This window comes from Notolepis coatsorum (genome assembly GCF_963971535.1).
Source record: "Notolepis coatsorum genome assembly, chromosome: 2".
NCBI classification, from domain to species: Eukaryota; Metazoa; Chordata; class Actinopteri; order Aulopiformes; family Paralepididae; genus Notolepis; species Notolepis coatsorum.
In genome coordinates this window covers 94,131,829-94,147,966 of record NC_140166.1, presented here as the reverse complement: position 1 = coordinate 94,147,966, position 16,138 = coordinate 94,131,829, and positions in this window count along the sequence as shown.

Here is a 16,138-nt window from a genome sequence, read left to right as displayed (position 1 = left end):
AAAGTATGCACAATGTTATGTTAATTCCACAACAATATGTAATGTTAATTACCTGAAATTATTCAGTTTTTTGGGGGGGGGGAACCCTGCATATATCGGTATCGGTTGATATCGGTTGATATCGGTATCGGAAATTAAGAGTTGGACAATATCGGTATATCGGCATCGGTAAAAAAGCCAATATCAAGCATCCCTACTCCTGACTCAATGAGGCATTGTGAGCATTACACACACACACTGCAAACTAAATAAATAAGAACTAAACCGATTGCCACGGATATAGCTACTGTATAGTGGCATATACTGTCTTCTTCTCTATGATATTATTTATTGTTGGTTTGATGTATTCCTATTGCTAAACAAAATAAATGCGTGGAGAAACGGCTTAGTGAGGCAGCGCACAAGCACACACGTACGTACTGTATAACATGCCAAATGAATAGTTCCAGCAAAGTAGGCTTCTATTATTCTAATGACTTGTTTTATTAGGTATTATAGTAGTAAGTCCTACTGTAGAACATGACAAATTAGCATGACATCTCATTTAGTAATATCAATAACGAACGAATTAGCGAGATTGGCTATTGACAAGACTTTTTTTTATTTAATTAATTTATGCATTTATGTATTTATCCACTCTGGTTGGATGGTGTATTGTACTTGTGCTGAATAATGACAATACATTTGAATCTAATAAAATTTTGAGATCAGTCACAAATTACTTCCGCGCTACCTGTAGAATGCAATGGTGCAGATGCAACGCTGAACCTTTGAAGCTGTTTTGCACACAGCACATTTAGACTCTGTTGAGGACGGTGGAACTTTGGTTCTGCCTAAACTGGTGTGAACGCAGGCTGGTTTGCCAGAAAGCACCAAGGTTCTGAGACTCCAGAACGGAGCCAGAGCCAGAACCAGAAACGTATCTGTCTGAAAGCGCTATGTGTGGAGTTTGCATGTTCTCCCCATGCTCGCAAGGGTTTCCCCTCCCAATAAGAGAAATCTAATGGAAAAACATGCAGAACAGATCGCTAATGCTGTCATTGTCCCTGACGAAGACGGACAGCAGCTCTTGGAGTGGTCCCCGGGCGCGACATTTCATCGGTGACTCAATGCATGTGTGTGTGTGTGTGTGTGTGTTCCTGTGTGTCGCCCATCTCGCATGTGTGTGTTAATCTGCATGACAAAGTCTTCTCTATGTATGTATGTAGGGGTGTGGATGTGTATATAATGTGTATGTGTGTGTACCGGCTTGTACAGAATATATGTACGGGTACAGTAAGTACGAGTATGTAGTGCATGGATGTTACATCGTCACCATGGTAACCTGACACAATGCACTTCACCATCCACTCCTCTTTATTTTCCTCTGTTTCCCCTCTACATTATGTAAAAAAAGAAAATGAAGAAATCCAATAAACATTCATTATAAATGATGAGCCAGATGTGCAGCAGAATCTCCCAAACCTCCCAGTGCATCATATTATTTTAATTGACTTTATGTGTTACTTATTTATTCAATCATAATAATATATTTTCTTTGGGAAGTAACAGATCTCAGATCAGTCCCTCTCGCTCCCGGGGGCAGGCAGCTGTTTCACTGCCCAGATGGTGCCTTATTCTGTCTCTCCCTTTCTCTCTTTTGCTCTCTGGCTCTCTTTCATTCTCTTTCCCCCTTTCTTTTCTCTCTCTCTTTCTTCTATCTCTCTCCATTTCTCTGTCTTTTCTCTCTTTCTCTCTCTCCCTTTCTCTGTCTCTTTCTCTCTCTCCCTTTCTCTGTCTCTTTCTTTTCTCTCTCTCTCTCTCTCTCTCTCTCTCTCTCTCTCTCTCTCTCTCTCTCTCTCTCTCTCTCTCTCTCTCTCTCTCTCTCTCTCTCTCTCTCTCTCTCTCTCTCTCTCTCTCTCTCTCTCTCTCTCTCTCTCTCTGGTGTACTGTCTTGTTGTGTGTGTACCTCACTCTGTAATCCCAACATCATTATTGTCCTTGTGTATTTCCCCTCCTTCTTTTATGGATAATTTAGCTGACGCTTCTATCCAAAGCGACTACACGTTCTGTACAAGAAGTCAGCAGGAGGGGTATAACAGCTAAGGGTGTTGTAAATGGTATTGTTCATCAAACACTGTTGAACTTACACTGTTACACTCTTGAGTGCATAGTAGTATAGACATATTAGCATAGTACAGGGGTGGCCAACCAGTCAGAGACTAAGAGCCACAAAAATGACTGTGGTACCACAAAGAGCCACACCATATACCAGCGTTTCTCAACCTTTTTTTTCAGTCACGGCACCATTCATGTGTGTATAGGTCTCACCCTCTGGCCTCTGAAGTTGCTAATGTCTTTTTTATTTGGGCCTCACAGGGTTAAAAGTACCCTGTGAGACCCACGGTTGCAAAATTACAAAATCACTTTTAGCCATTTAAAAAAATAATGTTTATTTAAAAAATGTTAAAGGGGAACTATTTTACTATTTCTTTCACTATTTGGGCACTTTTACACAATTCCTGTGAGTCTATGGAACACCTACGTTTTTTTCAAAAAAGAAATGCATTGTTTTGTATTTCTAATCAAGTACTAAAAACCGCATTTTTATACCTCAAGATCTTAAGCCGTTTTGAGGCTGGGCGCCAACCACTGTGTGGCCTGGTGCCAACTGCCACATCAACTGCCACATTATTATGCAGCTGAGAAATCTCTGACCTCACAGATATGCACATTTTCAGATGACTCAGTTCAGTGAGGGTGAATATTGTGAGAGGAGAATTGGAAGAATGCGCCAATATGAGAATTAGAGACATATATCCTATTAATATAAGTCCACATAGCTAAGAAACAATGGTAAACACTGAAAAAGGCCATTTATAAGATAGTTCCCCTTTAAGCACATGTATAGTCAATTGGTCCTGTTGTTCAGCCTCACAATGCTATTTTATAGTAAATGTGTTTATATGTCCCACCCTCTGGCCTCTGAAGTTGCTAATTTCTTTTTAATTTGGGCCTCACAGGGTTAACCTCTTAAGCCCGAGATATACAGTAAAAGTGTATATTTTCAGCATTACGTTTGTTTACCAATTATTTTAACTGTTATTAGTGAAATATAAGATTATAGAAATCTCAGGGCATTGAGTCGGAAACCGGCGCATATTGACAGGAGGAAGTGGCACAGCCAAAAGTGAGTGTAGTCTTTTGAAGGAAGAGACTCAGGGCTTTCAAATTTCGAAAAACTACCCTACCCAGCTCACACCAGCCCCTGTCAATCATCTGACTTCTGGATTTACTTTTTAATTTCTCTTATTTTTTCGGATTATCTCCCACAAACCTGAACGTTATTGCCATAAAACAGAACGCAGTTAGTTTCTCTACCTTTCTGTGAACGTCTTGCAAAAAACGGTGTTGCAATATGATGAAAAATGGTGGAGAAATTTACATTATAAAAAAGATGGCAGAATTCAGTACTGTATCTACAAAACCTTCTGTTTAATCATCTTCCCTTTATTCATTTGCTTAGATTTTTCAGGTCTGGTCAATTTTAGCATGGTGTTATTCACAGTCAAAGATACATTTTTTTTTTAATAGAATTGATATTCTCCTCATTACAATTTACTCAAGCCTAGTAACAGACACACTATTTCTGACACTGATCCATATATGTCCCTAGATTCAGATACCAAGAACATACAAATGGACCATTTAAAAAAAAATTAAATGTTTATTCTACGTCCTTATGGAATGAGTGACATAAAAAAAAAAAAGTAAAAAAAAAATTAAAAACAAATATTCTTTTGTAATTTTTTTTAATTTCTTTTTATGGATGGAAGAGCCGCACATTGACCGCAAAGAGCCGCATGCGGCTCGCGAGCCGCGGGTTGGCCACCCCTGGCATAGTAGGTAGTAGTACAGTATAAGGATAGAAACATAGTAGATAGTAGTAAAGTATATAATAGTAAAAAATAGTAAGAAGGTTTAATAATTTTTTTTTTTATTATTTCAGATATTGTTTGAAGAAGTGTGTTTTTAGTCACTGGTGGAAAATTGGGCGGGTTTCAGCTGTCCTGACTGTGATGGTTTCAGCTGCCCTGACTGTGATGGTTTCAGCTGCCCTGACTGTGGTGGTTTCAGCTGTCCTGACTGTGATGGTTTCAGCTGCCCTGACTGTGGTGGTTTCAGCTGTCCTGACTGTGATGGTTGCAGCTTTCCTGACTGTGATGGTTTCAGCTGCCCTGACTGTGGTGGTTTCAGCTGCCCTGACTGTGATGGTTTCAGCTGTCCTGACTATGATGGGTTCAGCTGCCCTGACTGTGGTGGTTTCAGCTGTCCTAACTGTGATGGTTGCAGCTTTCCTGACTGTGATGGTTTCAGCTGCCCTGACTGTGGTGGTGGTGGTTTCAGCTGTCCTGACTGTGGTGGGAAGTTTGTTCGACCATCGTGGAGAGTAGACAGAGACTGCTTTGATGACCCCCCAGGAGCCAGAGTGGGACTGGGTCTCAGTCTATAGGGGGCGGGCAGCCGACAGGGTGCCTCTCCATGATACTTGGTTAATTGCGGTCATCGAGGTAGGATGATAGCCATGCCAGCGCAGAACCTACAACCCCCATTCCTGTGAGATGGTTGACTGTGTCGAAGGCTGCTGACAGGTCCAGTTATATATCGTAATAGCTTACGCTCTGCTCGTAGTGGAACATATCCCATATCCAGTCTAATACTGAATACATTTCTTCACATGTACACACCCATCCACCTGGCCACACCCTCATCCGCTCCTCTACATAAGCGGGATGTGGCCATACTAACAGCTCCTTCCCTATTTTCACCACCGACAAGTGTCTGTATACACCACTTGAGTTTAGTGACGAAATTGTTGGAAAGGAGCTACGTTGGAGAGAAGGAGCTGCGTTGACATTATATCTTTGTTTTCTCTCTCACTATTTTTCGAGGAAATACAGGGATAATGTTTTCGCCACCGGAGTGTCTAGAAGATGATGATCATTCTGACTTCCACCGGCACTTCGTATTAGGGGCTCGCGTCGCTGAGCAATCCCCGCCGGCATTACCTCCGGCTCTGCAGCTGGACACTTTGCTTGGGAGGCGCTCGGCCGTGTGAGGGCTGACGGCCTCTCTGGGGCGGGTGATGTTTTTGCGACGCGGGCGCCAGGTGTGTCGGTTGTGGGGGGAACGGCTACACAGCTTACGAAGGCCGGCTCCAGGCTGGGATCCTTTTTCGCTGCCACTTAGCGGCATGGAGGGGGTTATGGTTTGATGGCCACGTTAACATTAGCTCCTCCTCAAGTAAGAGCTTTGTTTTCCTGGGACCGTGATTCCGAATCTGCGGTTCAATTGCCCGGGTCTCTGGACAAACGGATACCCACTGTCGCCGTGCTGGCCCCGATTTTCAAGATGAAAAGCACCCGGTGCGAGGGAGGTGAGCTTGGTGTTCATTATGAGAATATCTCCATGCTCAAGTCGGCTATAGTCCGTGAGGGACTTGTTGCCGGCACCGCTGTGTCTGGTAAACACTGTTCTGAAGAGGGACGTGTGTTGCCTTTTTTCCCTTATTTTCTTCGGATGAGTAGAGAAAAAGACAGCGGCTGTCTGAAGTATTGGCCTGTATTGCTTTTCTCACGTTGTGCAGTTTTCAGTGGTAGCCGCTTCGCTTGCTTCTGCGTTAGCTAGTGGCTAGCGATAGCCGGGTTGAGCTAACTGTTAGCCAGTTAGCTGTTAGCTACGACGTTAGCTACCGGCTTCGCTCGGCTGGGAACGTTAGCTTGATGCTATCAGTTAGCCTAGAGTTAGCTGTTAGCTTGTGCTACAACCATTGGCATAGCCGTGAGAATAGCAGGCCCTGGCACTCTGACTACGACATCATCTTTGACAGAAGATGTAGTCGGGCCTGCACCATGACCGGCTGCAGGAGGGGGGCGTCTCGCCGGAGCGAGGCACCGGCCATAGCTTCTTTTGGCCCTGCCAGTGAGAGGCCTTCGTCAACGTGGAGACCAACCTGTGTTGTGGCCTTTCGCCCTGCGTTTCTTGGTGCAGGTAAGATGTCCATTGGACATTACCCCACTCTTCCTTCCTCCCCCTCCCAAATGTTTTTGTTAATAACGATGTCTACAAAACATATGTTACTTCACTACATTTGGAGATACGACATGTGCTGTGTGTGAATTGTCTTGGTCGCCTTGTATAGCTTGGGTAGCGTTGGCCAAGGCTTGTGCCTTTCTCTCTACCTAGGAACAGCGTTGTTTTTTACGTGAGTAAATATTTACTGTTTTTTTTTTTTATGATGAGAAGTTGTGTGTGTTCATGTAACGTTAGACAACGTGGCTGAGCCCACAACTGGCTGGGTTACCCTACAATGCTGTGCATAGTGGCATGTGATCGAGGGCTGTAGTTTGTCTCTTCAGAGCGCCAGTGTACTAGGTTAGTCTCGATGAATTCTCGTTCATCTCTGGGGGGAGATAACGGAATAGTTTTTCAAGTTTCAAGTTCAAGTTTCAAGTTTCTTTAATAGTTGTCATACAGAAGTACAGAATACTTTCATACAAAATGCTTCTTACTGTTACGCTCCAGAGACTGTGCTAGACAAGATAGTATCAAATAACATAGTATAGCATGTAATTTAGAAGTAGAAAATGAGGTCACAGTGTTCAGTATAGACATATGTACAATGTTCGATGCAGAATAGACGTAACTGAGTTACCATATAATATACAATACTATGCAGTGTACTAATGTACAGTACTATATAGTGCAAAGCAGAAATGGGATGAGGTACAATTTAGGTACAATTTACAGTAAGGTGTACGAGTTGTAGTGCAATCCTTCATCAATAAATATAAAGTGTGGGGAGTGGGTGCTACAGTGTGTTTGTTTAAAGTGGGTGTGTGCTATAAAGTGTGTGGAGTGGGTGCTACAGTGTGTTTGTTTAAAGTGAGTGTGTGCGTGTGGATGTGTGTGCTATGTGCGTTTGGTGGTTGTTGTTGTGTAGTGTTCATTGTTCGTTTAACAGCCTGATGGCCTGGGGATAGAAGCTTCTTCTGAGTCTTTCTGTGCTCGCCTTGAGACTCCGGTATCGCTTGCCTGACCGCAGCAGTTCAAAGAGGCAGTTGTTCGGGTGACTGGAGTCTTTAATGATTCTCTTAGCCTTGCCCTTGCAATGCTTGTTGTAAATGTTCTGAAGGGTGGGGAGCCCCCCTCCAATTGTGCGTTCGGCTGAACGTGTCACTCTTTGTAGTCTGCTTCGGTCTTGTGCAGTGCTATTCCCAAACCAGGAGGTGATGTTGCCAGTCAAGATGCTCTCTATTGTACATGAGTAGAAGTTCTTAAGGATCTTCTGACTGACTTGGAACTTCCTTAGGCGCCTGAGGAAGTAGAGGCGTTGTCGTGCCTTCTTCACAACACTGTCAATGTGTGTGGTCCATGTCAAGTCCTCGGATATGTAGGCTCCGAGGTACCTAAAGCTGTTGACTCTCTCAACCGGTGCCCCGTCGATGCTGAGGGGGCTGTAGTCCTTGACCCCCGACCTCCTGAAGTCCACAATCATCTCCTTTGTTTTGCTGACGTTCAGGGAGAGGCTGTTTTCCTGGCACCATCCCGCCAGGACCTTGACCTCTTCCAGGTAGGCCCTCTCGTCGTTGGCAGAGATCAGGCCCACCACCACTGTGTCGTCAGCAAATTTGATGATTGTATTGCTACTCCGCTGAGCCACACAGTCGTGTGTGTACAGGGAGTAGAGGAGGGGACTCAGAACACAGCCCTGGGGGGCCCCTATGTTGAGGGTGATGGATGAGGAGGTGCAGTTGCCTGCTCTCACCACCTGGGGTCTGCCAGTCAGGAAGTCCAAGACCCACTGGCAGAGGTCATAGTTCAAGCCCAGGTCCCTGAGCTTGGCTATGAGTATGGAGGGGACTATGGTATTGAATGCCGAGCTGTAGTCGATGAATAGCATTCTCACATAGTTCCCCTGCCTCTTGTCCAGGTGTGATGCTGCTGTGTGCAGCACATGGGCTATGGCGTCCTCCGTGGACCTGTTGGGGCGGTATGCAAATTGCAGGGGGTCCATGTTGATGGGGAGGGAGGAGCAGATGTAGCCCTTTACTAGCTTCTCAAAGCACTTCATGGCTATGGAGGTGAGAGCTACAGGGCGGTAGTCGTTGAGGCAAGCAGGCTTGGATTTTTTGGGTACAGGGATAATAGTGGACTTCTTCAGGCAGGTGGGGATGACAGCCTGTTCTAAGGACAGGTTAAATATGTCAGTGAATATCGGGGCCAGTTGGTCGGCACAGACTTTTAGGACGCGGCCGGGGATGCCTTCCGGACCTGCTGCCTTCCTGATATTCACTTTTTTAAAGGTCCGCCTCACCTCATGCTCTGTTACCCTGAACACTGAGTCTCCATCAGCAGCAGACCCCCCCCCCCCCCCCCCCCATTGCCGTGGCTTGTGGGCTGGTGTTGTTATTACCAGCATCAAACCTCGCATAGAAGGTATTGAGGTCATTTGCTAAGGAGATGTCACTGTTCAGTTTGAGGGAGGCGCCTTTGTAGTCTGTCATCGTTTTGAGCCCCTGCCACATAGCTCTAGAGTCAGCCTGTTCAAACTGGAGTTCAATTTTATCCTTGTAGCGCCGTTTGGCCTCTGTCACTGTCCTCCTTACGTTGTATCGCGCCACCTTGTGGTCATTCATGTTGCCTGCCACTAGGCCGTCGTTGTATGCTTTGGTGCGCGCTCTCAGAGCTTCACGGACGGATTTGTCTACCCAGGGTTTTTGATTTGGGTAAACTCTCATTATGGTAGTGGGGATTGTTTCTTCCACCAAAGTACGAACATAGTCCAGCACTGTCTCCGTGTAGACATGAATGTTATCTGTGTCGCGGAACACGCTCCAGTCTGTGCAGTCAAATGCAGCCTGGAGTGTCTCCTCTGACGTCAAATCCCATTTCTGCACCTCTCGCGAGACTACGGGAGTGCTTTTGATTCTCTGTTTGTACTTTGGTGAAAGGAAAATGGACGCGTGCTCTGACTTACCAAAGCCACTAGCAGAATGAGCCTTGTATCCACCCTTGAATTGCGTGTAACAGTGATCTAGGATGTTACCGCCGCTGGTGTTACAAGTCACATGCTGATAGAAGTCAGGTAATACCTTTCTCAGATTGGCGCTATTGAAATCACCCACCACTATGATGGCGGCGTTAACGTTCGCTGCCTGGAGTTTGTTTACCTCGTCGTGGAGCCTGGAGAGCGCGGCACTATTGCTGGCTTGCGGTGGAATATACACTCCTACAAGGATGATCGCCGTTAACTCCCTTGGGAGGAAGAAAGGACGACACTTGATGGTTATATATTCCAGGTCTGGGCAGCAGTGGTTCGATAATTCCTTCACGTTAGCTGGATCGCTCCAATTGTTGTTAAACATGAAGGCAATACCTCCTCCACGTTGTTTGCCGGACAATGCTGATCTGTCCTTGCGGTGGATGAAGAAGTGGTCGGCCGGTTGTATGGCGTGGTCTGGGACGTCCGGCGTCAACCACGTCTCGGTGAAGCAGAGAACGTTACAGTCTCTAACGTCTCTTTGGTATTGAATCCTTGCTCGGATGTCATCCAGTTTATTGTCAATTGATTGTACATTGGCTAGCAATATACTGGGTAGTGGCGTTCGGTGTCGTCTGGATCTCAGCCTGTTACGGATCCCAGCTCTCTTCCCTCGCCGCTGATTCCTTTGTTCCTGGGGTCGGGATCTGGTCCCATTGTTCTGAGAATCTCCAAAGGCCATTGCTGCGGTTCGGAAAGCTGATTCAGGGAGTAATCCAATCGGTAAGTTTCCCGTAATCCGATGTCTATAAGTGACTGACGGTCATACACATTAAATGCACCTACTGTTGGTACAGACAAAACTCTTAAAACTATAAATATTAACAAAAGTAAGCACAATCTCGACGGAGCGAACAGACAGGCGACCGGGCATAGCGGCGCCATCTTTAAATAGATCAAAGCATTGGCGGAGGGGTCTCACGTTTTTGAGGTGGGCCACCGGGCGCGGTGCTTTTATGTTTTGACCGTCTTGGTGGCGCCCTCTGTGATGTTTTAGATCGACACGTGTACCTACCCCCCTCTTAGGACTGGGGATGGTGGCGTGATTGGGACACAGGACTGATTCTGGTCACGCCTGACCAGGTCAGTTAACCCGTTGTCCGCCGGGGCGCAGATCTGCTGTTCTGGTACCCTGAAGGACTTGTGCTTTTTCGGGGGGAAAATGCCATGTTGGCCTGGGCGTTGTAGGGGTTGATGTTATGGAGGTGTTCGTGGTTATGTCACTGCGTATTATCCTTCACTGTTGCTTGGTCCATATTGTGGTCCTCTCCTGTTGGGCTCTCTCCTGTTGGGCCCTCTCTGTTCAGGCCCCCTCTGGTCAGGCTCTCTCTTGTCGGGCTCCCTCCTGTTGGGCTCTCCCCTGTCGGGCCCTCTCTGTTCATGCCCCCTCTGGTCGGGCTCTCTCCGGTTGGGCTCTCTCTGTTCGGGCCCCCTCTGGCCAGCCCATCTCTGAGCAGGCTCTCTCCTGTCGGGCTCTCTCCTGTTGGGCTCTCTCTGTTCAGGCCCCCTCTGGTCAGGCTCCCTCCTGTCGGGCTCTCTCCCGTTGGGCTCTTTCTGTTCAGGCCCCCTCTGGCTGGCCCTTCTCTGTTCAGGCCCCCTCCGTCGGGCTCTCTCTCGTCGGGCTCTCTCTGTTCAGACCCCCTCCGGTCGGACTCTCCCTGGTCGGGCTCCCTCCTGTTGGGCTCTCTCTGTTCGGGGCCCCTCTGGTCAGGCTCTCTCCTGCCGGGCTCCCTCTGTTTGGGCTCCCTCCCGTGGAGCTCTCTCTGTTCAGGCCCCCTCTGGCCGGCCCTTCTCTGTTCAGACCCCCTCCTGTCGGGCTCTCTCTCGTTGGGCTCCCTCGTGTTGGGCTCTCTCTGTTCGGGGCCCCTCTGGTCAGGCTCTCTCCTGTCGGGCTCTCTCCCGTTGGGCTCTCTCTGTTTGGGCTCCCTCCCGTGGGGCTCTCTCTGTTCAGGCCCCCTCTGGCCGGCCCTTCTCTGTTCAGACCCCCTCCTGTCGGGCTCTCTCTCGTTGGGCTCCCTCTGTTCAGACCCCCTCTGGTCGGGCTCTCCCTGTTCGGGCTCCCTCCTGTGGGGCTCTCTCTGTTCGGGGCTCTCTCTGTTCGGGGCTCCTCTAGTCAGGCTCTCTCCGGTCGGGCTCCCTCCTATTGGGCTCTCCCCTGTCGGGCCCTCTCTGTTCATGCCCCCTCCGGTCGGGCTCTCCCTGCGCTGGCTCTCTCCTGTCGGCCCTTCCCTGGTCAGGCTCTCTCCTGTCGGGCCCTCTCTGTCCGGGCCCCCTCTGATCGGCCTTTCTGTTCTCAGACCCCCTCCGGTCGGGCTCCCTCTCAGGCTCTCTAGGATCAGGTTCTGTCTCGAACAGGGTCTTAGGGGGCTGGATCCCTCGGACCATTGCCCGCCCCACTGGTTCCAGCTGGGGCCCCTCTACCTGGATTCGCCGTATCTCCACCCGGTCGTACCCGCGGTTCCTCATCTGGATCATCATTCGTATGGGGCCGACTGGCGAGTACGGGGTGGGGCCCGTGGCGATGGGGATGCCCCTCTCGGTGTCCTCCACCTCCGGTTCTGACCTCCTGGGCGTGCATATCGGGACGTAAGCCTCCCGGCGGACCTGGCTGGGTTGGTGGGGAACTACCACCATGGGGCTGAAGCCGACCTCCTCGGAGCCGGGGCGATAACTGCGGTACGGGCGCATCCCCTCTATCCCGTGAAAGAGCCTGTTGCCTCCGCTGAGCACTCCCGTCCTCAGAAGTCTCCGGACCACGTCGCTCGCGCGTCCTCGGATGGGGTCGTCCTTCACGAGGAGGGTATACTCCTTGGTGAACGTCATCTCTAACCCGTTGGCGGCTTCTGAGCCGTCTCTTGGCTCCCGCAGAGCCGCCTGAGCACACGCCTCTCCTGGAGTGTCCCCTCGGTCGACCCCTTCACGGCCTCTCCTTGTTCCAGTATCGCCACTGGTTCTTCCGGTGTCGTCGTTCAACGCTTCTCTTGCAGCTCCTCCATCTTTGCCGCCATCTCCGGCGCGGCCCTGGTCCCTTCATCGGACGTCATGGTCTCTCTACTGGTCGGTCAAGGAAGTGGAGTAGGATGTTGATCCTGTTTGTGACGCCAAATGTAGAAGGGTGGATTATCCCTGCTTGTGGGAGTAGTAGTACACAGACACTGGGTAGTAGGATACTATAGTATTGGACCTATAAGTAGCCCCGTCTTTGGCCCGGAACGTCGTACTGGAGGGCTTGCAGCTGGAGTGGATGGGGCCCAGGATTTACTAACCTGGGGACTGGTACTCTGGTCTCCCTCGCCTTCCAAGGCGGTCAGCAGTAGCTCCCCACACACCCTCACTCCCTCAGTACCTCCGACAGCCCTCCCACACCCAGTGACTGTCAGTTCAATAGTATTATTGGGCTTCCCTTTAAGCAGTACCCTTCATTGACCACCTGTATAGACCCTTCAAATGCTATTCTGTAAATGGGGTGTAAGGGTTAAATAATTATGCCGTCACAATATTTACCCAGAGAATAAAATAGCAAATGGAACTCAAAGAAAGAGACACACACAATGATCCCGATTAAATCTACGTTTAGTGAAGCCTGGGCAGATTATACATTACAACGTTAATGCTTACTCATATGGCACCGGGTGCTCTTGTTATCAATGTAGGGGAAGCTCTTCCCACCATAGGCACCGAGTGCTCAATACATTAAACCACCCCGCTTGTACTGGGGGAACCCAGGCATAGCACGTAGACACATTGGGAATCTCAGAATCAAACAGTCAAATAAACAAATAACAAAATAACCAATAAATGTGGGCCCACGTTATCAAAGAAAACCTAACCTAAGCCGGCTTAAATTGTTTGGGGTACCCCTTAGACACTGATGGTTAGCGTTCACTTCAATGGATGTTGCTGTTGATACACGTGGTACTGTTAGTACCCACTCTTGTCACCGCTAGTCCGGATGACAAGATGGCGTCGGCGATCCGCGAGCACAGCCAGCAGGTTGGGCGAACAGCAGGCAGTGGTTAGCGGGCAGAGCTTGCTGTATGGCGTCCTCTGCTGGTGGGAAAAGGCGTCCTCTGTACCGTCTGGGAAATGTCCACCGCTGCTGTTGCTGGCTTGCTTCCGTCGCGCAAGCTAATACTTTGGCTACCTTAAACACAGCTAAGCTTTGGGTCTCGGCGCACCCTCCTGCTATTCGGTTACACTGTTAACGCAACGTGGCTGGCTATACCACTGGTCTCTTCAGTGCCTCACGCCCGGTAGTCTACTCAAGTCAGACGGAGCCGTTAGCGGCATGCTACTATACCGCACACAGTAACTACTATAACCCGATAACGTTAGACGTTAGTCTCGTTAGCTTAGACGTTAGTCCTTGGGTTCGGTTTCCACACTATCGCTGATACTTCTAGGATAACCCGTCACTAGCAAGTATGTCTCATCACCCGTCGCTCGCTCCGGCGGGGCTCCCCTTCACTGACTTCTTCAACGGGGCTATTCAAAAGCACCTCCCGTTGTGACTGCGACCGTTCACGGCCAAGTTCAATGCCGAAGAGAACTTCCTGTTCCCCTCACCTCCAGGTGATTCCCTCTTCCTCTGTGCTTGCTTCTCTCCACTGCTCCACCTGCCACCACTGCACTCCGCCCCCTGCTGGCAACCTCCACTGGTCCCACGTAAAGACCGCTCCAGAAAGGGAGAAAAGGCTCAATGTTATTGCTAGTAATCCATACTGCATCTGGAGAAGAGTAGCACCTCACCTCGTCGTTAGACTGGGCGAGCTATCCAAAGGAACACTGTAAATCACACGTTATACACACACAGGGAAAATAACAGTTAGTTAGCACTACTGAATACTTTGTAGAATATTCAGGCTGCTACACTCACATTTTACCCATTCACTCACACATTCACACACCGACAGCAGAGGCAACCATGCAAGGTACCAACCTGCTCATCAGGAGCAATTAGGGGTTATATGTCTTGCTCAAGGACACTTCGACACGCTGCCTGCGAATCAAACCGGGAACCTTCCGATTACCAGACGACCACTCTACCTCCTGAGCCACTATCGCGCCCCTTCTATGAATCAAGAATATTTTATCTTATCTTAGGAGCCGTCACTAACAATATGTACTTCAGTATCTTCCAGTGTTACCGGTTACTGATCAAATGTCCAGGATGACTTGAGTGATGAAATGCTATTCTTTAGAGTAGAATGACAATTTATCATGCAATAACTTGCTCTCCCATCCCCTCTGTGCGATAGAACTCTCATTGATCTACCTCACTCTTCTTTGATCTACCTCACTCTTCTTTGATCTCTTCTCGTCTCAATCAGTCTCTCTCTCTTTCTCTCTCTCTCTATTTCTGCTATAGTCTGACATGTTCACTTGTTTTCATTACGAATCACAGATTTCTCAATTCAATCTTTAGAGAACCCCTAGTTTAATCATATTCAAGCAGGCCCTCTGATACAGAGCAGAATGATGTTCAATACACCATGTCTGAACATTATGTTCAAGCTCTCTATTTGGTTGTTTTAACTTTTGTTATGTGTCTATAGACTGACATACCAGTATGTTGCCTGTAGAAATGTATTCCATTCCTGTTTGAATGTTTCCAATATTTCACTGTGGTTATTTAATTAATAATAATAATAATAATAATAATAATAATAATAATAATAATAATAATAATAATAATAATAATAATAATAATAATAATAATAATAATAATAATAATAATAATAATAATAATAATAATAATAATAATAATAATAATAATAATAATAATAATAATAATAATAATAATAATAATAATAATAATAATAATAATAATAAATTTTACTCTGGACCCTGGACAGGCTGTGGCAAGGCTACTGTAGTAGCCAGACTGTGGGAAGGCTAGTAGCCCGGTTGTGGGGAGGCTAGTAGCCAGACTGTAGGGAGGCTAGTAGCCAGGCTGTGGGAAGGCTAGTTGCCACGCTGTGGGAAGGCTAGTAGCCAGACTGTAGGGATGCTAGTAGCCAGGCTGTGGGAAGGCTAGTAGCCAGACTGTAGGGAGGCTAGTAGCCAGATTGTAGGGAGGCTAGTAGCCAGACTGTGGGAAGGCTAGTAGCCAGGCTGTGGGAGGCTAGTAGCCAGACTGTGGGGAGGCTAGTAGCCAGGTTGTGGGAACGAGGGAAGAGAGGTCCTGTATCAGAGCAACGAGAGATGGAGAGAGGTCCTGTATCAGGAACGAGGGAGGGAGAGAGAGGTCCTGTATCAGAGGAACCTCGTCAGGAACGAGGGAGGGAGAGAGAGGTCCTGTATCAGAGGAACCTCGTCAGGAACGAGGGAGGGAGAGAGAGGTCCTGTATCAGAGGAACCTCGTCAGGAACGAGGGGGGAGAGAGAGGTCCTGTATCACCACCAACACCTGCATGGACTATAATGTATGGCGTATATTATGCCAGTTAAGGTACAGACCCTCAACTGCACCTAGTGTTTACTTTTACTCACTTTTATATATTGCCTGTATTTATTATAATTAGTTTACACTGTTTATTTTACACGTTTTTTGTGTTCATATATTTTTTTATTACCTATATTTCTAGTATTACCCTGCCCATACCTGTACCTCCCCCCCTCCCCCATGCTGCTATGACACCTGGATTACCCCAAGGAGAACAATAAAGGAATATCTTATCTTATCAGAGCAACCAGGGATGGAGAGAGGTCCTGTATCGTATGGACTGGAGTCCTCGTGTGGGGGTGTGGGGCTGTGGGAGTAGGTCAACCAGATGTGACGGGGCCAGACAATGCAGGGATTTCCAGGTGAAGAGGAGGACCTTGAATATTCAGCTGAGAATCCTGGCAGCAGAGTTATGTACATTTTGGAGCCGGGCGAGGTCCTTGGTGGGAACACCTGAGCACTACAGAGCTCCCAGGCAGTACAGTAGTTCACTCACAAGGTGACGAAAGCACGGGCAAGAGTTTCTGCAGAGGTGTGCAGAGAGTCAGGGGCGGAGAAGAGAGACGCTTTTTTCGTTCTAACACACACATGCTCAAACACACTGTCTCTCCC